At 41.4% G+C, this 20,521-nt stretch overlaps 1 protein-coding gene, 2 non-coding genes and 1 pseudogene across 5 annotated transcripts in view; 3 read left to right on the forward strand and 1 right to left on the reverse strand.

Annotated features, from left to right (window-relative positions):
• ZFX (zinc finger protein X-linked) overlaps positions 1 to 2,175 on the reverse strand; it is a 52,820-nt gene extending 50,645 nt beyond the window's left edge. Inside the window, exon 1 of one of the 3 annotated variants that reach the window (XM_028122562.2) lies at positions 2,113 to 2,175. The gene's annotated coding sequence lies outside the window, so the exon portion shown is untranslated. Of the gene's footprint in view, positions 1 to 1,180; positions 1,260 to 1,553; positions 1,659 to 2,112 lie in introns of those variants that run through there. The other 2 variants (XM_028122561.2, XM_028122563.2) reach the window with 2 other exon arrangements.
• LOC148163130 (uncharacterized) lies at positions 659 to 1,459 on the forward strand (annotated as a pseudogene).
• An 11,623-nt stretch (positions 2,176 to 13,798) lies between the features above and the next one.
• On the forward strand, positions 13,799 to 13,903 carry LOC114223643 (U6 spliceosomal RNA). Its single transcript, XR_015769529.1, has one exon. It is a non-coding gene; the product is annotated as a U6 spliceosomal RNA (small nuclear RNA).
• A 5,600-nt stretch (positions 13,904 to 19,503) lies between these two features.
• On the forward strand, positions 19,504 to 19,608 carry LOC114223641 (U6 spliceosomal RNA). The gene has a single exon (XR_003612205.2). It is a non-coding gene; the product is annotated as a U6 spliceosomal RNA (small nuclear RNA).
• Positions 19,609 to 20,521: the final 913 nt, after the last annotated feature.

Consider the following 20,521-nt stretch of genomic DNA (forward strand, 5'->3'; position numbering starts at 1 on the left):
CTACTTCAGAAATCTTTTCCTCATGCTCCAAATAGAAACTCTGCCTTCCTCTGAAACCCCAGTAATTGGTTGTACCTTTCCCGCAGCACTTGAGTGCAATTCACCACGTCTCCTCCGCCTCTGAGCAACGAACTTCTTGCAGCCAGCGTATGCATTACAAGAACCTTTCTAATCTTTCTTATCAGCCAGCCCAGTGCATCGCTAACACTGAGTTCCAAGTTTACTGGGGAGTTGTGCAGTATGCAATCAAAAGTCCTTTAAGGGACAGAATGCTACCTAAGCATTTTTCAAATCAAATAAACTAAAAAACATGGCAAGCAGATGAATAAATACTGCAGCACTAAGAAAATAAAAAACTTTCTGCCCTTCTTACTCCTCAAAAATAAGTTAATACCAACAGATCATTAATAGCTTAAATGGACCTTTTCAAGAAAGTTTTCAAATAAATGAATTGAAAAGACTCCTTTAAAAATGTATTCGTTTTCGTGCTGTGCAAATTACACTTTGCCCCCTGTTGGATAAAAGAGTGATGAGAACTTCTTTCCTATCGAATTTATTTTTATTTCTTTATTTAGGTACTAGAAAAAGCAGTGAGTGTTGGAAAACCGCATCTAGGGCAGCACCATAATAGCCACGTACGACCCTGAGTAAAAATAAAATGTCGTGGGGTTCCATTTGCCGTAGTGAGCCCAGATGCCTGGGCTGCCACCCGTCCCGACAGCCCCCGGGTTGCTACAGGAGCGGGAGAAAGGCGCGGGGCCAGGGACGGTGAGGGACGAGATGGCCGCCTGCGGCAGCTCAGTTAAAATGCAGCGGAAGCAGCAGCCAGTCACGGGGCTGCGAGAGGGAGGGCAGCAAGGTGGCGCTGCCGCCAAGCGCCTAGAGCCTGAGCGCCCATCATGGCGGCAAGGGCAATGGCCGCTTTGGGGAGCGAGCACGCCCCCTCCGCGCGCACACGCTGCCGTGCCGGGCCTCGGGGGCCCGTCACCGGAGCCGCCGCCGCCGCCGCCGCCACCCGCTCTCCGACCCCCCCTCACGGGCTGTAGCGGAATTTTCTCCTCAGACGCCGCCTTCAAGATGGCGGCTCCCCCTCCCGACAACCCCCTCAATCGTCCCCTGCAGCAGGCGCCGAGCCGCCGCCATCTTGTCCCCCGTCCCTCCCCCCCTCGCCGATATTTACATAGCGAAAATCGGCCCGGCCGGCCTGCGGCCTTCACCTCACGCCTGCAGCCTTCGCCTCCTTGCCAGGCCTCGCCCCCGCGCGGTGCCCCGGGCAGGCCGCGGCGCCGACCCGACGCCCCTCCGCCGCCTCCCGGGCCACCGGGCGACCTTCCCCCAACCCCCGCCCGTTCACGGAGCGCGCCTCCGCCGCCGCTCGGGGCAGCCGGGCTCCTCCCCGGGCCTAACTGCGGCCTCCTCGGGGCCTGCTCGGCGCCACGCGCCGCACCGCCCGGCCTAGCGCGGAAGGGCGCCTCGCGGGCCGCCGACCAGGCCGGGACCAGGCCGCTGCGCGCGCGCTAGGCCCCACGGCCGCGGCGGCGCCCGGAACTCACCGGACGGGCGTGCGGGCGGTCGGCGACGGTGGCGGGTGCTGCAGGCCGGCCTTTCTCTGGAGCACTGGGCCGGGCTCCGGCTGGTGGGGCGGGCGGAGGGAGGGAGGAGGGGCCGAGCTCGGAGCTGACAAAAAGCGGCCCAGCTCCCCGGCACGGGCCCGCCGTCAGCACGTCACGTCACCGCCCGGGAGAGAGACCCAGGAAAATGCGGAAGGGTAGATAGGCCCCCTCCTCCGCCCGGTGTGTCCCCTCGGCGCCCCGGGTCGGCGCCGCTCACGCTCCGCGACCGGGGAGCCCAGTGGCCTCGCTGCGGCGGGGTCTCCGGCGGCCGGAGTCTCCGTGACAGCGCCCCCCCTTCTTTCCACCTCCTCCGCGCTCCCGCCCGCCGCCGCCGCCGCTACACACGCGCCGCTGCCGCCGCCTCGGCCGTAAAGCCCGCGCGGGGCCGCGGTCCGCCGACCCCGTGGAGAGGCGGGCGGCCCGCACCCGTCCCGGCCTGGCCGCCCCCACCATCTCCCGTGGGCCTCGGCCACCCCCCGGGCCCTCCCCGGAGACCTACCGCCTCTCCGCGCCTGTCTCGGCCGAGGCGCCTGCTCGAGTTGTTTGCAGGCCCTCAGACCCCCGCCCGCAGTAAATGTGTTTTCTTCATCCCTGTGGCTGGAGAAGATAAATTTAGCAGTCCCCGGCGTCCCCTGCCTTGGCTTAAAAAAAAAAAAAAAAAAAAAACTTTGAAATAAAATGAAAATAGGCTTGCCAGTCTAAATGGGTGTGTGGGCACGAGGAGGGGGAGAAGGGTTATCTTACAGCTACTACCAAACTGTTTAATTTTTTTTTTTAACAAGCATTCAGTCAGAGGACCTAAATGATTTTATTAGTTTGTAGGATACAAAGATGAGAAAAAGGGTTACCTTTTCAGACTGGTTTCGCACATTGCAATGAACAGAAATTTTTAATGTATATTTTCTATATATCTATTTCAGAGTTTGGGAGCCTATGAAATTTAAGTCTTGTGTAATTGTTTCATAAGTAATGAGTTTTTCACAGTCTTTAATATAGAGAGGTAGCAGAATTGAGTATGGATGTTTTTTACAAACTACTTAAACAAGCCTTTTAAAGTTTAAAAAGACTTAGGAGAAAAAGAAAAATATGTATTTGATAAACAAGCATTTATCAACTCCAAAAATGCGTATTTGCGTTTCCATTAAATTTTTATGCTCTTTCCATACTGAACTTGGGACCCAAACTATGTTTACAACTTACTAGTTAAACGTTAAGCATTGTAATCCTTACATTAATCCAGAATCTGACATGTTTTATTTCTTTAATTCACTAAATGTTAAAGAGATTTTTAAACAGTAAAGAACACAAAGGTTATAAAGCAAATAGCATATCGGGCTTTACGGCCGATATTTGAAGTCTCTTCAAATACAGAGGCCATGTATTTAGGGTCCTGTCATAACTTTTTAAAACTCCCAGAATGCAAGTTGTCCATTCCCTCAGACATTTTACAGTTATAAAATGCTTTCAAGAAGGAAAGACTAAGGTATAATAACAAATCTCTGAGGACATAGTAATTCTCCTCTCCAGGCTTTACCTTTGGTTTTTTTGCAAGAGATTAAATTTCCTTTCAAAAATGATGAATGACAGCATGTCTTCAACATTTCTAGAAAATTGCATTAGGTTGTGATACAGGCTATTCACAGAAAGGTAAATAAAACTAGTATTTGTTCAAGTAAAATATGGGAAATAGCTTGTGTGTGCACACTACTATAATTTCAAAAAAATGATAACCAGTGTTTTAAGTACTTTCCAAGGGCCTCCATTTAATGCTATGGTATGTCAAGAATGGGGCCTCGTCACCATGTAGCTATAAGCAGCATGAATACAAAAACCTAATGTCAGCATTCTTGTTAGTTCTTCCACAATTACCATCAAATACTTCTAAGTACACCAGTATAATGCACTTCAGAAAAGAGTATCAAGGATCATAAATGAAAAAGATGTTTCCTCAATTTAAAAGTCCAGAAGTAGTTTAGGTCTTCAGACTTTTCAAGAGCCCTTTGCCATTACGTTTCATACATAAGAGACTATTAACTTTGTTAGGAAACAATGCCCTAGTTCTATTCATTATATCAGATAAAACTTTATTGCAGTACAACAAATATTCTATAGATGATTGTACAGATGAGCTCAACTATAAGTTGTCAAAAAAGGGAAAGTAATTTGTACTTTAAATCCATTTATGGAAGGCCATAAACAACAGTGTATGATAAAAATCATTTCACTAGAAGTACACTCAATATAAAATACTCATGATAAAGGAACAAAGAAAGTATAAGCAGAGATCAGAAATTGTTCAATGTTACAATAACATACAAAACATAGTTTATGAAAATATTCACAGTAGGACCTGGAGGACACCTAAGATCAATGAAAGCATTTGTAACCAAGCAGTGAGTGATGAAGGACCTGACACCTTACACTTGAAGGACAGCCTATCTTGCATTGATACTTGTGTTCAATGTTTTGGTATCTGGGACCTATAGAATTCTGGGCACAGAGAGTAAAAAGATGTGGTGCTTGCCCTTGGGGAACTGCAAATGAGGCTGTGTGTGGCAGAATAAAAACATTCTTAAGTGCTTTCATTTTCTCGCTTAAATAAGCACACAATAAAAGGAAATTTTATTTAGGTACATGGAGAGCAGAATATTTCAAAGGCATATGCTGTGAATACAAAATAGATGGTTTCAATGCAGTCAAATGGATTTTGGTTATGTGCTAAAATTTATTTGTTCCTTCAGAGATGTTAATGTATATCAGATAGTTAAAAGCATCTACTGAAGGTTTTGACAGTGTTTTAATAACTTAACTAAAATCCCTGACATGTTTATAGGTCCTTGAGCCAGAAATAATACAAGACCTTTCAATCACTTTTGCAGAGAAAGATTAGTCAGAAAAGAAGCTGTTAAAATTAAAAAAAAGAAAAGAACAAGAAGAAGAAAGAAGCTGTTGATTTTCACTCCACATCACTGACTGATGGAAATCCAAATGGGAAACGGTAAATTACTGCCTTAGAAAATAGAGACCTTCTTGAATAAAGTTGTGGTAATTCATTATTTTATATCCCAAAGGTTGAAAAATATTCACTTTCCCCTAGAAAGGCCCTAGTTCTATTGAACTAAGCATGCCCTATAAAAATGAACCATTTATCTGATACTTGATACTTAAGTTATACTTATCTTAACATGAGCAAGTTGCATCATGTTGGAATTCAGCTGGCTATAATTAATGTCAAGAATTTTTAATCTGAGCCTTTAAGCCACACACCCTCCCCAAGGGAAATAATTTTAAAATAAACAGTGACTGACAATTAGGTGATTTTCAAACTATTTTTTTCACACAAGTCATTAGTTGAATAAGACATTGTTTAGTTCCTGAAAGTCACCAATAGCCAAATTCTCATGGATTATAAATCACAGAACACAGCAAACAAATTAGCTCCACTAAAAAGGTGAAAATCAATATGTGAGGCCTAGAAACAATGACCTGTCGGTGCCCAGCCTGGGGCCTCTATATACAATTTTCCACTAAAGGAACCAGGGTTTCTGGAAGAAATGACTGATTCCTGGGCTGGAGCAGAAAAGTACATAGCAAACCAGGAATATCTCCTCATAACAGAAAGCAAGAAAAGAAAATGTCAAAGCTTACTAGGGGTGTGTCGAAAGGTCTCAGGGACCAGTTTAAAGGCTCTAGTTGGCTAAAGATGAAAAAATTTGAATGTCGAAAGAATAACTGCTGTGGAATGAAACACATCAAGTATGTTTGTTGAGTTTATAATGAGACTTTTAAAAATGATTGATTGCACACCTTTGTGAATATACCAGAGACTAGCGAATTGTACAATTTAAAAGAGTGAATTTTATGGCATGTGTATGATATTTTGAATTTTAAAAAATGATCACCTTTGCAGAATGGTAGAGAACCAACTCATTGTTCTGAAAACCAGTAAAGGGAAAGGTGAAGCACTGATCCTTTATGAACTGTTCCTCAGACTAAACAAATAGCTGATGAAGGAAATTTTCTTTTAATAATTCTACAAACACATGAAAAAGACTTGATGGAATTAGAATAGAACCATTTTGCAACCCCAGGTGAATTAATGGATCTAAGCAATGATCAGCAATGGCTGCTAACCAGAGCGACAACTACACATATACCTCATGACAAAAGTACACAGAGCCATCAACTAAAAAAATCAAACCTTGGGATGCCTGGGTGGCTCAGTTGGTTAAGCTGCTGCCTTCGGCTCAGGTCATGATCCCAGGGTCCTGGGATCAAGTACTGTGTCGGGCTCCTTGCTCAGCCGGGAGCCTGCTTCTCCCCCTGCTTGTGCTGTCTCTCTGTCTCTCTCTGTCTAATAAATAAATAAAATCTTTAAAAAAAAATCAAACTTGAACCTGATCAACTCAGCTCTAACTGCCAATTTACAGGAAACACAGGGAACAGAGAAACATATCAATGAAATCACAGGGATGCAATCAACAAAACTCAGATGGTGGTAAATACTATAGGACCTGCTTTCTTCAACAAATAAACTATAGCAAAAAATTTGAGGGGAAATCAATAAATAAGAAAAGACTTAAAAGATATTATTAATCAAATGCACTGTATGAACGTTATTTCCATCTTGATTCAAACAAGTGTAAAAAAAATGAGATAGAGAAATGTGAACATTGGATTGTTGTCAACATGAACTGGATATATACTGATATAAACAATTTATTGTTAATTTGGTTTAGGTGTAATGATGATTTGATTATATCTTAAAAAGAGTTTTATCTTTTAGAGATACATTATCAAAATATTTACAGATAAAATGATATGCTACTGATGAAAGACCTATACTCTGAAAACTATAAAACACTGATAAAAGAAACTGAAGATGACACAAATGGAAAGATATATTGTACTTATCGATTGGAAGAATTAATATTGTTAAAATGTTGATACTACCCAAAGCAATCTACAGATTCAATGCACTCTCTATCAAAATACCAATAGCATTTTTCACAGAACTAGAACAAATAATCCTAAAATTTGTATGGAACCACCAAAGATCCTGAGTAGCCAAACCAGTTCTGAGAAAGAAGAACAAAGCTGGAGGTATCATAATCCCAGATTTCAAACTGTACTACAAAGCTATAGTAATCAAAACAGTATGGTACTGGCACCAAAAAAAGACACATAGATCAATGCAACAGGTTAGAGAGCCCAGAAATAAACCTGGGCTTATACGGTCAATTAATCAAAGACAAAGGAGGCAAGCATATAAAATGGGGAAAAGACAATCTTTTCAATAAATGGTGTTGGGAAAACTGGAAAGCTACATGCGAAAGAATGAAACTGGACCACTTTTTTATGCCATACACAAAAATAAACTCAAAATGGACCAAAGACCTAAATGTAAGACCTAAAACAATAAAACTCTTAAAAGAATATATAGGCAATAATCCCTTCAACATCAGCCTTAGCAACATATTTGTAAATATATCTTCTGAGGCAAGGGAAACAAAAAATAAACTATTGGGACTACAACAAAATAAAAAGATTTTGCACAGCAAAGGAAACCTTCAACAAAACAAAAAGGCATCCAAATGAATGGAAGAAGATATTTTCAAATGACATATCTGATAAAGGGTTAATATCCAAAATATATAAAGAACTTATATAACTCAACACCAAAAAAACAAACAATCCAGCTAAAAACAGACAGAGGACCTGAACAGACATTTTCCCAAAGAAGACATATAGATAGCCAACAGCCACATGAAAAGATGCTCCACATCTCTAACCGTCAGGGAAATGCAAAACAAAACCACAGTGAGATACCTTATATCTATTCAGCATGGCTAGTATCAAAAAGACAAAAAACAACAAATGTTGGCAAGTACGTGGAGAAAAGGGAACCCTTTTGTGCCCTGTTGGTGGGAATGTGAATTAGTGCAACCACTGTGACAAACAGTTATGGAGGTTTCTCAAAAAATTAAAAATAGAAATGCCAAATGATCCAGTAATACCACTTCTGGATATTTACCTAAAGGAAACAAAAACACTAATTTGAAAAGATACATGCACCTCTATATTTATTACAGCATTATTTATTTATTTAATTTTTTTTAACATTGTACTTATTTATTTAAAGTAAGCTCTACACCCAATATGCGACTCGAACTCCTGACCCCAAGATCAAGAGTCTCATGCTCCACTGACTGAGCCAGCCAGGAGCTCCTGCAACATTATTTATAATAGTCAAGATAGGGAAGCAACCTAAGTGTCTATTGATAGATCAAAGTATAAAGAAAATTCAGGATATATATATCATCTATATATAGATGTAGGACGTAGGAGATAAATATATATATAATGGACTATTACTCAGCCATAAAAAAGAATGCGATCTTACCATTGTAGCAACATGGATGGGACCTAGAGGGTATTGTGTTAAGTGAAATAAGTCAGAGAAAAATAAATACCACATGATTTCACTTATAGGTGGAATCTAAAAAACAAAACAAATGAACAAACAAAAAACATAAAGAGACTCCTAAATAACAGAGAACAAACTGGTAGTTGCCAGAGAGGAATTGGGCAGGGGCATGGGCATAATAAGTGAAGGGGATTAAGAGGTAAAACTTCCAGTTATAAAATAAATAAGTCACAGAGATGAAAAGTATAACACAGGGAATATAGTCAATAATACTATAATAACATGGTAAGGAGACAGGTGGTGACTACACTTACTGTGGTGAGCATTTCATAATGTATAGAATTGTTGAATCACTATGTTGTACACCTAAAACTAATGTAATACTGTATGTCAACTATACTTCAATAAAGAGAATGATATGCTATCAGAGATGGCCTTCAAAATAATAAGGGAGGTTGAGGGAAGTATAGGGGTTGAGGGTGAAGTGGGTAGGGGATATAAATGAACCATAATTGGCCATGAAAGGACAAATGTTGACTCTGGATGATGGGCACATTGGGGTTTGATGCATTATTCTCATTGTGTATATATCTGAAATTTTCCATAGCAAGTTTAAAAAACAAACAAAAATAAACATACAAAGAAAAAATCACCTTCACATTTCACATAATCTTTGGAGTGGGGCAAGCATTACAGATATTCAATTGCCTCCCTTCTCACTTTTCTGTGGACCATATAACAGCACTTATTTTCAAAAGAATTAGCATAATTAAAAAATGAAATAAATAAAACTAGACCACTTATGATTAAGAAAACAGCAATGGTTTTCAAATTTGCAAGGGAATATCTTGCTAAAGATGCAGCTTGCTGGCTCTCACTTCCTAGAAATTTTAATTTTTTTTACACTTAAAATATGCATTTAATGTAAATATTAGTAAGATTGATTAAAATTAAAACATACACAGGAAAATTATTAATGTGGGTATGAAAGAAATGGTGATTAGTTTTTCACCAAAAAGAACTGGTGATTTTCCACTGTAAACTTTAAGAGAACTTGACTAAACTCTAGAAAATAACTATGGATAGTCGGAGATTTACCTATGTTCCTGGTTACTAGCTACTCTTTTTTACGTCCTTTTTTTAAATTTTATTATGTTATTAATCACCATACATTACATCATTAGTTTTTGATGTAGTGTTCCATGATTCATTGTTTGCGTATAACACCCAGTGCTCCATTCAATACGTGCCCTCTTTAATACCCATCACCAGGCTAACCCATCCCCCCACCCCCTCCCCTCTAGAACCCTCAGTTTGTTTCTCAGAGTCCAAAGTCTCCCATGGTTCGTCTCCCCCTCCGATTTCTCCCCCATCATTTTACCCTTCCTACTATCTTCTTCTTTTTTTTAACATATAATGTATTATTTGTTTCAGAAGTACAGGTCTGTGATTCATCAGTCTCACACAATTCACAGCGCTCACCATAGCACATACCCTCCCCAATGTCTATCACCCAGCCACCCCATCCCTCCCACCCCCCACCACTCCAGCAACCCTCAGTTTGTTTCCTGAGATTAAGAATTCTTCATATCAGTGACATCATGTGATACATGTCTTTCTCTGATTGACTTATTTCACTCAGCATAATACCCTCCAGTTCCATCCACATTGTTGCAAATGGCAAGATCTCATTCCTTTTGATGACTGCATAATATTCCATTGTGTATATATACCACCTCTTCTTTATCCATTCATCTGTCGATGGACATCTTGCCTCTTTCCATAGTTTGGCTATTCTGGACATTGCTGCTATAAACATCTGGGTGCACGTACCCCTTCAGATCCCTACATTTGTATCTTTGGGGTAAATACCCAGTAGTGAAATTGCTGGGTTGTAGGGTAGCTCTATTTTCAACTTTTTGAGGAACCTCCATACTGTTTTCCAGGGTGGCTGCACCAGCTTGTATTCCCACCAACAGTGTAGGAGGGTTCCCCTTTCTCTGCAATCCCGCCAACATATGTTGTTTCCTGACTTGTTAATTTTAGCCATTCTGACTAGTGTTAGGTGGTATCTCATTGAGGTTTTGATTTGGATTTCCCTGATGCTGAGCAATGTTGAGCACTTTTTCATGTGTCTGTTGGCCATTTGGATGTCTTCTTTGCAAAAATGTCTGTTTGTGTCTTCTGCCCATTTCTTGATTGGATTATTTGTTCTTTGGGTGTTGAGTTTGATAAGTTCTTTATAGACTTCGGATACTAGCCCTTTATCTGATATGTCATTTGCAAATATCTTCCCCCATTCTGTCGGTTGTCTTTTGGTTTTGTGGACTGTTTTTTTTTTTGCTGTGCAAAAGCTTTTTATCTTGATGAAATCCCAATAGTTCATTTTTGCCCTTGCTTCCCTTGCCTTTGGCGATGTTTCTAGGAAGAAGTTGCTGCGGCTGAGGTCGAAGAGGTTGCTGCCTGTGTTCTCCTTTAGGATTTTGATGGACTCCTGTCTCACATTTAGGTCTTTCAACCATTTTGAGTCTATCTTTGTGTGTGGTGTAAGGAAATGGTCCAGTTTCATTCTTCTGCATGTGGCTGTCCAATTTTCCCAACACCATTTGTTGAAGAGACTTTCTTTTTTCCATTGGACATTCTTTCCTGCTTTGTCGAAGATTAGTTGACCATAATCTTTAGTAGGTATGGGATAGAGCTAAGGGATCTACAGTTTAACCAGGAGCCCAGGTGATACATAGACAACTGGGCCACACACCAATATACTTTAAGAAACATTAGTATATCCTGGTAAATGCCTCTTTGCCCACATTTATAACAGTCTCTCTTGGAGTATAAAGAAGTAAAATTGCTGGATATGGCACATTTTCAATATTACTCTCCAAAATGACTATACGAATATATATTCCTTCCAGCAGAAGAAGAGAATTCCCAAATCCCCATTTCTTGGCTAACTTTTGATGTGCTCATACTTTTTAATTTTTGCCAAGAACATAACTACCTTACAGAATGATCTTTCAGTTAGCAACATTTGCTAAAACAGCTTTTGAAAAATCTGTCACATTTTGAACAAAGACTCCTTTTTAATGACATAACTTTTCACCCCAAAATACATTAAATAAATATGCCAAAAGAAGTGATAATTCAACATTACAGTTTAAAAGCAAAAATATCCTCACCAATTACAGAACGTAAGAATTCCTCATCAGAGAATCTCATATGGAACAAATTTGAATTGTGCTCTATGTTTACATGAACCACAAATGTTTTTTGCTTATTTTTGCACACAGACATAAAGCAAACAGAAACAAACACCCCAGATTGAGAACAGGAAGGAGCAGCTGGCAGAAATGTGGAACGTTTCGTAATTCTCTCAAAGGTGAAGGAAGCCGAGGACACAGCAGGAATCTGAGTGAAATTAAGGTTTCGGTAAAGTGTGAATTGTGCGTGTAAGACTCCAGTGGCCGGCAGTGGAGTCCCCACTTTACGGTAATGACACTACGTTGAGGGCAAATTCACATGAAAATGAAGTCAGGGGAAGCCTGGGTGGCTCAGTCGGTTAAGCGACTGCCTTTAGCTCAGATCATGATCCCGGGGTCCTGGGATCGAGCCCCGAGTCAGGCTCCCTGCTCAGCGGGGAGCCGGCTTCTCCCTCTGCCCCTCCCCCGCTCATGCTCTCTCTCTCTCGCTCTCTCTCTCTCTGACAAATAAATAAACAGAATCTTGAAAAGAAAAGAAAACGAAGTCAGAAGTCGAGTCAGAGCATGCCATGATGCGGTCTGGGGAGGAGTCTGGGACGGTCTTCGCTGTAAAGAGTGACCCCGCGCGTAGCCAGAACCGCTGGATTCGGAATAAAAGGGTTACAGAGCCGTAACCTGGGCTCTGGAGCAGAGCTTCTGGAACTTAACGGGCACACAACGCCCCCCGCCCCCACCCACCCACTCCCGGGGCAGGGTGTGTGTGTGTGTGTGTGTGTGTGTGTGTGTGTGTGTGCCGTGAACCTGCTCTTCTGCTGCGGCGGGGGCCAGGACGGCCCGAGACTCTGCATTTCCAACCAGCTCCCGGGCCAGGTCTCTGCGCGGAGCAGCAGGGGTTCCCGGGCTCCGTGGGCAGCGCGGCGGCTCCGCCCGCTGACTTTGCTCCCAGCCGGTGGCCGAGAAGCCACGCCTCACACGCACGCAGCTGCGCTAGAAGGACGGTGGGGCCGGGAAGGGGCAGGAACCCATTGCCCGCGCCGCCGGGCTGGGGGCAGCCAGTGGTTCAGAGTCCTTCGCGGGGCCTCACGTGGCCCAGGAAGGTTGCGGGAAGAGCAGGGGGGCAACCACTGTGGAGCTTAATACGGTCACCCGCGTCCACGCCCCCGGGGACTCAGCCTTCACAGGTGGAGGAGAGAGACGGCAGACACGGAGATCTGACGACCAACGCCGAGACGGACAGGTGCTCGCTGTTGCTAGCCAAGAGATGCAGTCGTGCAAGATCTTCTGGGAAAAGGTTTTCCTGAGCTCGAGGAACATCTCCATCTGCAGACTGAAAGAACTCACCCCACCTCGGGGAAAATTACCTCCCTATACACCGGCACAGCTGGGCAACAGTTTTTAACGCCAACTTTTCACCACAGAAACCCCTGCAGTCCTTAAGACAGGAGGAAACTCACCATTTATTGAGGGCTGCCCTTGTGTTCTGCACGCTCCTTGGTGCTTTCCATGAATTCTCTCATCTGAAGCTCACGGCATTCCAGTAAAGCCGTGGTGCCGGCCTTCAGGTTGTTGACTGGATTCAAGAACTCCATCGATTTGGTCAGGACGCCTTTGCTCTCCAGCTGCCTCAGCTCTCTTCCATCCCAGGCTGTAGCAGACAGGCTCCTTCCACGTGGGCACACGCAGCTCCGGGCTCAGGTCATCGCAGCCCAGTCCCTCTGGAAGAAGGAGAGAGTCTCTCTTCTGGGGATAGCGGCCCCCAGCCTTGTCCTGCTCCTCAGGATATGGAACCTCTGCCCTGTGAGCAAGCTGGAGCGGTAGTGATCGGGTCCCAGTAGTACAGCCTGCTGCACGTGCAGGAGAACTTCTGTCCCACAGTGGAGGCTGGACAGGGATGGGACCGCCAATCCTCTGCCTTGAACCTGCCTGGATATGGCTTCTGCAACACAGAGTTGGGGTGATGAGAGATGCTGATGGCCTGCCCTTCCTGGAGTGAAACCATAGCCCTAGACTGGGAGCTGGGAGGAAATGGAGTCCCATCTCTTTGGCTGCATCTTAAAAAAGTAGAGATTCCATCAGACTGAGCTGGGAAGTGGGAAGCAGTTTGTGGCTCAAATGTCACAGACTCCCATTTAAGTAACAAGTTCATTACTCTTACTAAGGTTTACCAGTAGATTTTCTTGGATAAATGTTTCTCTATTTGCTGCATGTTCTTAGGACAATCCCAGAGACTTTAAATGGTTGGGTTTTTAAAATAATTTTCACCAGTTAAATGGTTGTTTCACTAGGGAAAGTGTCTTCCGACCTCACCCCACCATTTTGGAAGTTAATACTTCAAGTTTTTTTTTTTTAAAGGTGAAAAATAAGTTTGTTTGATAGTATTATAAACTCATGATTCAAACATATTCCATGTGTTTCAATCCACTGCAATTATTCTTATTGATGCTCAAATTATCCCAACTGTGACTAGGGGAAACTTCTTTAGGTTGGCTCCTAAGTCCTTTTGACATGATCCTAACAGTTGTTGACAGCTTTCTTGCTATTAAAATACTGTGTACATTCTACTTGCTTTGGCAGTTACAAATACTGAAATTGGAATGATACAGAGATTAGCATGGTCCCTGTGCAAGGATGACACACAGATTTGTGAAGCGTTCCATATTTTTACATACCATAGATTTCACTCATGTGTAAAACTTAAGAAACGAAACAAATGAACAAGGAGAAAAAAGAGACAAGGCAAAAAAAACAGCCTTTTAACTACAGAGAACACACTGATGGTTACTAGAGGGGAGGTGGGTAGGGAGATGGGTAAAATAGGTGAAGGGGATTAAGAGTATGCTTATCTTGATGAGTACTCAGTAATGTACAGAATTGAATCACTATATTGTACACCTGAAACTAATATAACACTATGTTAACTACACTGGAATTAAAATAATACATACACATATACATACTGTATACATTACCCACAGAATGCTTTTGAAAAACAGAAAGGTCACACTTACCAGTACCAAAAGGAGTATATATGGCTTCCAAAGAAATGAAGATAAAAGCAAACACTCAAAAGGGAAAAACAGATTAAAAAATCATAAAACAAATTTTAAAAACAAGGAAACATTAAAGATAGAATAAAAAGGGATGCCTGGGTGGCACAGCCAGTTAAGCATCTGACTCTTGGTTTTGGCTCAGGTGGTGATCTCAGGGTCATGAGATCGAGCTCCAAGTTGGCTTTGCGCTCAGCATGGAGTCTGCTTGGGGTTCTCTCTGCCCCTTCTGCTCACACTCTCTTTTTCTCTCAAATAAATAAATCTTTTTTTAAAAAAGATAGCATAAAAAATATGACATGAATAATAAAAAAAGTATTAGTCACCATAATAAATATATTGGAATCGATCCCCCTATTAAAAATTAAGATTCAAAAAGAAAACAAGATTCACAGGGGTGCCTGTCTGGCTCAGTTGGTAGAGCATGTGACTCTTGATCTCAGGGTTGTAAGTTCAAGCCCCACATGGGTTGTAGAGATTACTTAAAAATAAAATCTTAAAAAAAAGATAAAAATAAATAAAAATTAGGATTCCCAAATTGGATTAAAAAATTCTATTTTATGTTATTTAAATGAAACAGAATGAAACAAAAAGATTAATGTAAAGGACAGGGAAATATATAAAAGAAATGCAAATGAAGAGAAATCAAAGATGAAAATACTTACATTAGTACAATTTGACATTTAAAAAATGACACTGGAATTTATAAAGCCAAAATATGAAGAAAGATAGAATATCACTTAATAATATGATTAATAAGTGTTGTTTAATAGCTTCCTGGAAAGAAACATGTATTGAATACTAGATAATATACTGTTTTTTTTTTCCTAGTGTCATGTAGCATTTACAAAAACTGAATATATAGCTGTACTAACAGTGGCATGTAAGCAGGGTTCAAATCCTAAAGAAGACTCACAGGACCCAAAATGACATGGCTTACAAATGTACAGTTTCTTATAGGGAAAGGACATGCGATAGCAACAGCACAAAAGTCAGAATATACATCACAGTATATGATTCATCACAGGGGTCTGGAGAGGCCAGGTGCAGGCTCCTATTGTCCTCTTCTTCTGGTCCTAGTGATGTTCTGTACTCATATCTTCCCTGCCCTAAGCCTAGAATCAGCCATTTCCTTAAGGAGCACTGGTTCCATTTATTGGAAAATGATATTTAGGAACAAAGATCTGGGTGCTAGGTGTGCTCATTGCTGCTGGGGTAGCACTGCTTCTAGAACATTTCAGAAGCCAGAGCCAGAAAATATATCTAAGTATACTACCCTATATGTACATATCTATATTTCTGTATGTATCTACCAACTAGAGTACATTTATGTACAGTTCTTTTTATTGTTAGCCTTATAATATGTAGTCAAAACACCAGTTTTTCTTTTTTTAAATTGAAGTATAATGACATACATTTTATTAGTTACAGGTATACAACATAATGATTCAATATTTGTATATACTGCAAAATGATCACCCCATTAAGTCCAGTTAACATCTGCTACCATACACACATTACACATTTCTTGTAATGAGAACTTTAAAGACTTCCTCTCTTAGCAACATTCAAATATGCAATATAGTATTATTAACTATAGTCACCATGCTGTACATTACATGCCCATGACTTATTTATTTTATAACTGGAAGTTTGCACCTTTTTATTTAAGATTGTATTTATTTAAAAGAGAGAGAGAGAGCACAAGTGGGGGAATGGCAGAGGGAAAGGAGAAGTAGGCTCCCCGTTGACCAGGGAGCCCGACACAGGGCCGGATCTCAGGGCCCCGAGATCATGACCTGAGCCGAAGGCAGACGCTTTAACCAACTGAGCCACCCAGGCGCCCGGAATTTTGCACCTTTTGACTCCCTTCATCCATTTTGCCCACACCTCACCCCTCTCCTCTGGCAACCACCAATCTATTCTCTGTGTCCATAAACTTAAAAACAGTTTTTCAAAGTTATTTAACATTCCCCCCTACCCTCTTCAACAAAGTTATACCATACAGTTTTGATATCATTAGATTCTTTTGTCACATGCTGCATTCCATCCCAGAATCACTGACAATCAGATGGGTTTTTAAAAATTTGCAAACAGTAAAGTTCATTCTTGGTGGTGTAACATTCTATGTTGTTGTTTTTTTTTTAAGATTTTATTTATTTATTTGACAGAGAGACACAGCAAGAGAGGGAGCACAAATGGGGAGCGGAAGAGGGAGAAGCAGGCTTCCCGCTGAGCAGGGAGCCCAATGCAGGGCTCGACTCCAGCACCCCGGGACCATGACTCGAGCCGAAGGAAGATGCCCAACCACTGAGCCACCCAGGTGCCCCCATTCTATGGGTTTTTAACAACTGTAGAGTCATATATATCTACCCCACCCTTGTACAGCCCATTATATACTCAACCTTTCCCTCTCCCACAATCCCTGGCAACCACTGCTCTGCTTTCCATCCTGTGGTAGACTGAATAACAACCTGAAAAAATATGCAAGTCCTAATCCCTCCAACCTGTGAATGTTACATCACATGGTAAAAGAGACTTTGCAGATGTGATTAAGAATTTCGCCATGGGGAGATTATCCTGGATTATCCAGGTGAGTCCTAAATGTAATTACAAAGGTCCTTAAAGGAGAGCAGCAAGACAGTCAAAGGAGGTAGTAGGAGACATGAGGATGGAAGCAAGAGGTTGGAGTGATGTGAGGAAGGAGTCACAAGCTATGTAATACAGACAGCCTCCAGAAGCCAGAAAAGTTATGGAAATGAATCTTCCCTTGGAGCCTCCAGAAGGAACCAGTCCTACAGCCCCTTGACTTTAGCCTAGTGAAACCGATTTTTTACTTCTGGCCTCCAGAACTGTAAGAGACTAAATTTGTGTGGTTGTAAGCAACCAAGTTTGTGGTAACTTTTTATAGCAGCAGTGGGAAACTAATACATTTCCCTATAGTTTTGCCTTTTGCACAATGCCTTATGAATGGCACTATACAATACTTCGGGGTCTTAGAATCTGGCTTCCTTCACTTGGCAAAATGCATTTACAATTCATCCATGTTTGTATTATATATATTGTACCACTAAGAAAAAAGATTCATTCGTGTCAAGTGAATAGTAGATCTTTCCTTCTTATCACTGACTAAGTACTCCACTGTATGCATGTGCCAGTTTGTTACCCATTCACATGTTGAAGGACATCTGGTAGTTTCTGATGAATAAAGCTGCTATAAACATTTGCATACAAGTTTGTGTGTGCACATAAATTTTCCTTAGCTATTAAAGAAAACTCATAGGTATTCATAGCTTTTAGGACATGGGGATGGCAATTTAAATATCATTACCAGGGAAACACATTATTAAGTAATACAAACAAAAAGAATTACAGGCTTATTAAGGCCAAAGTTATGTTCACAGAACAAGCCAGAAGTTTTGAGTTCCAGATGTCTTACAAGACCCCTTTGTTAGTAATAACATTTTCAAGGACATATTAAGAAACCAGAAAATCATCTTATTCTGTTGCTGGGATTTCTTACACCGGCAGTTAGGACAGCCTGTGGTTTCCCAGACCAAATGCTGAAATTCCATTATTTAGAACCAAAAGAAATAAAGACAGATCTCAGAAGATTAAAACTTACTATGGAAAGGAAAAGGGCAAAATGGAACTATAAACAATTGGAATATTACCATGGAATGTTATCCATCCTACAGTGTGAACAGCAAAAACTGGTAATATCTGAATTTCTGATTTATTATATTGGCAACCCATTTACCTCTAGTCCTTAGTACTGTTGCCACGAAACTTTTCAAATAATTTCATGAAGTCATTGAAACTTACCTGTTTTTTCCAGCAGATGTGCAGTGACACCTCTGTCAGTGGAGTATGCCTGAACAAAACAAAAAATAAGTCATTCAAACATAAAAGTGGCAAAAATTTTCCCTAAGGGACCCAAACTACAGAGGAACAATTCTGAGTTGCATCCCTCAATGCAAAATCAGGTATAAGTCACATACCTATCGAAAAGGCTTATAAAACTAATTGCAAAGTGTCTAATAAATATTCATTGGGGTTTGAGATTTTTCTCCTACTTACAAGCTAATGAAGTAGCCTGTTTCCATTTACTGGATGCCAGCAGCATGGTAAGCAGTCTGAGCATCATCAGCATATTTGTATGGGTTCCCCACTCCCCACGTCCCACAGGGGCCATGCCGAGGGGCCCAGTGGACACACTGTGTATATATTTTGCATTGCAGCTGAGTAATACTGGCCTTGGGGGAATTCACATCTTCTAGAGCAAGCCTCTAATTTGTTGAGAAGGAGATATCACCTCATCCCTCAAGGCAGCTCCCTACAAACAAAGCCCTGGGAAAGGACTCAAGTAGAGTGGTCTGGATTTTACGTTCCAGGCCTATGAAATAACAAGCTGTGTGGCTCTGGGCTGTGACAGCATCTTCCAACAATAGCATGCCCAGAGAGAAAGCAGACTATCTATCCTTCCACATGAAGCAGGCAATAAGAGGTCCTGCCCAAAGTTTTGCTCCCAGGAATATTTTGCTTCACCACCATCTTTCAGGGGCTAGAATACATCCATTTTTAAGCTGGTGCCAGCAAACCATGTGTAAACCAGGCCTGTGCTTTTTCTCTGTTAATCAGTCATAGAGAACTCTCTGGGAAGTCATAAACTTAGGTTAGGGGAGAAGTAAATCAGTAGAAGCAAGTACCATGGGAGTTTAAAATATCGCGTCATGCACTTTACTTGTGCCTTCTGACAGCTTGGACTCAATCACGTATATACAGCGTTACCATTTTCTACTGGAATACTGTTGTCACTTCCTATTTTAGTGTTTCCATGGATCAGACGACACTCACTTCCTGATGGTCATTTCAAGTGGCACACCTCACTCTCCTTTCAACTTCCAGATTTCCTGCCCATGCTTTTCATTGAGTGAACCTATCCAGAAGCTGAAGGGCAAAGAAACCTATTGATACTGCCCCCTCCTATGACACAGAGCAGGTAGAGAGGATGGAGTGAATCTGGAAGGGCAAATGGAAGATATCTAGCACAGCCCATAAATGGCATTGATGTCACTGGCATGATTTTCTAAAACATTAAGCCATTCTTGGGAAAGTTCCAAACAAAACAACACACGCTCCTTTCAATTTACACAGTAGTTCCGTTCCTGGAAAATTCCAGGATATTAAAACCATGCAAAAAATACTTTGAGTTATGCTCACTTCAGCAGCAATATACTAAAATTGGAATTATACAGAGAAGATAAGCATGGCCCCTGCACTAGAATGACATGCAAATTTGTAAAAAGCATCCCATATTTTTAAAAATAAATTTTAGAGAGAGAAAAAAGTACATTGAGTTTACATGCAAAATGAGGTCAGGTTTAGGTTCAGATGATTACAACTAAGTTTTTCATACACATGAATGCCTAGGGGGATGTTTGAAATTACATAAGATGTAGGAAAATTCATCCTTGTAAGAAAGTCACATGCATTGAAGGACATATGACATTCTTGGCTTCTGCCCAACTAACTAATCCCCAGCCAGGGGGTTCCCGTCAATCACTGCAACAACCATAGTAACCCCACATGTTTTCAAAGCATACTCTCGGACGGTACTGCCCCTAGTGATAGTCTCCTAAGGTGAAACATTCATCCTTGCAGAATTTGAGTTTGATATTTCATCCACTTAGCGTCTGGAGGCAACACTCGATGGAAGAAATTACTTCTCAATTTATGGATGGAAGAAATTACTTCTCAATTTATGGATTCTTATTCAATCCAACATACAAAAGTCTCTGACCCAGTTACCAAACACTTGCTGCCATTTCTGGCGATGTTTGTGAATGTGAATTTTCTGATTTGGTATAAATACAAAGTGAGAAAATAACTGAATGTGAAGCTCAAACTTCACACGGAGCCAAATTAAAGTTTATAAATAACCACATTTCATATCACCTGATATTAAACTATAACACTTTTCTATTTTTAACTAATATATTTTAAGTAATACATCCACATTATATAAAAATACAAAGTATATAAACAAAAATAAAGAAAAAAACATAACATTCTATGGTAGACAGAATAATGGCTCCCCTCAAAGATGTCCACGATCTGATTTCCTGGAACCTGTGAATGTTACCTTACATGGCAAAAGGGACTTTGCAGATGTGACTAGTGAAGGATCTTGAAATGGGTAGATAGCCTGGATTGTCCAAGTGGGCCCAAGGT

Source organism: Eumetopias jubatus, unplaced genomic scaffold (assembly GCF_037043125.1).
Source record: "Eumetopias jubatus isolate StellerSeaLion01/CBP00866 unplaced genomic scaffold, mEumJub1_p1.0 scaffold_11, whole genome shotgun sequence".
Taxonomy (NCBI): domain Eukaryota; kingdom Metazoa; phylum Chordata; class Mammalia; order Carnivora; family Otariidae; genus Eumetopias; species Eumetopias jubatus.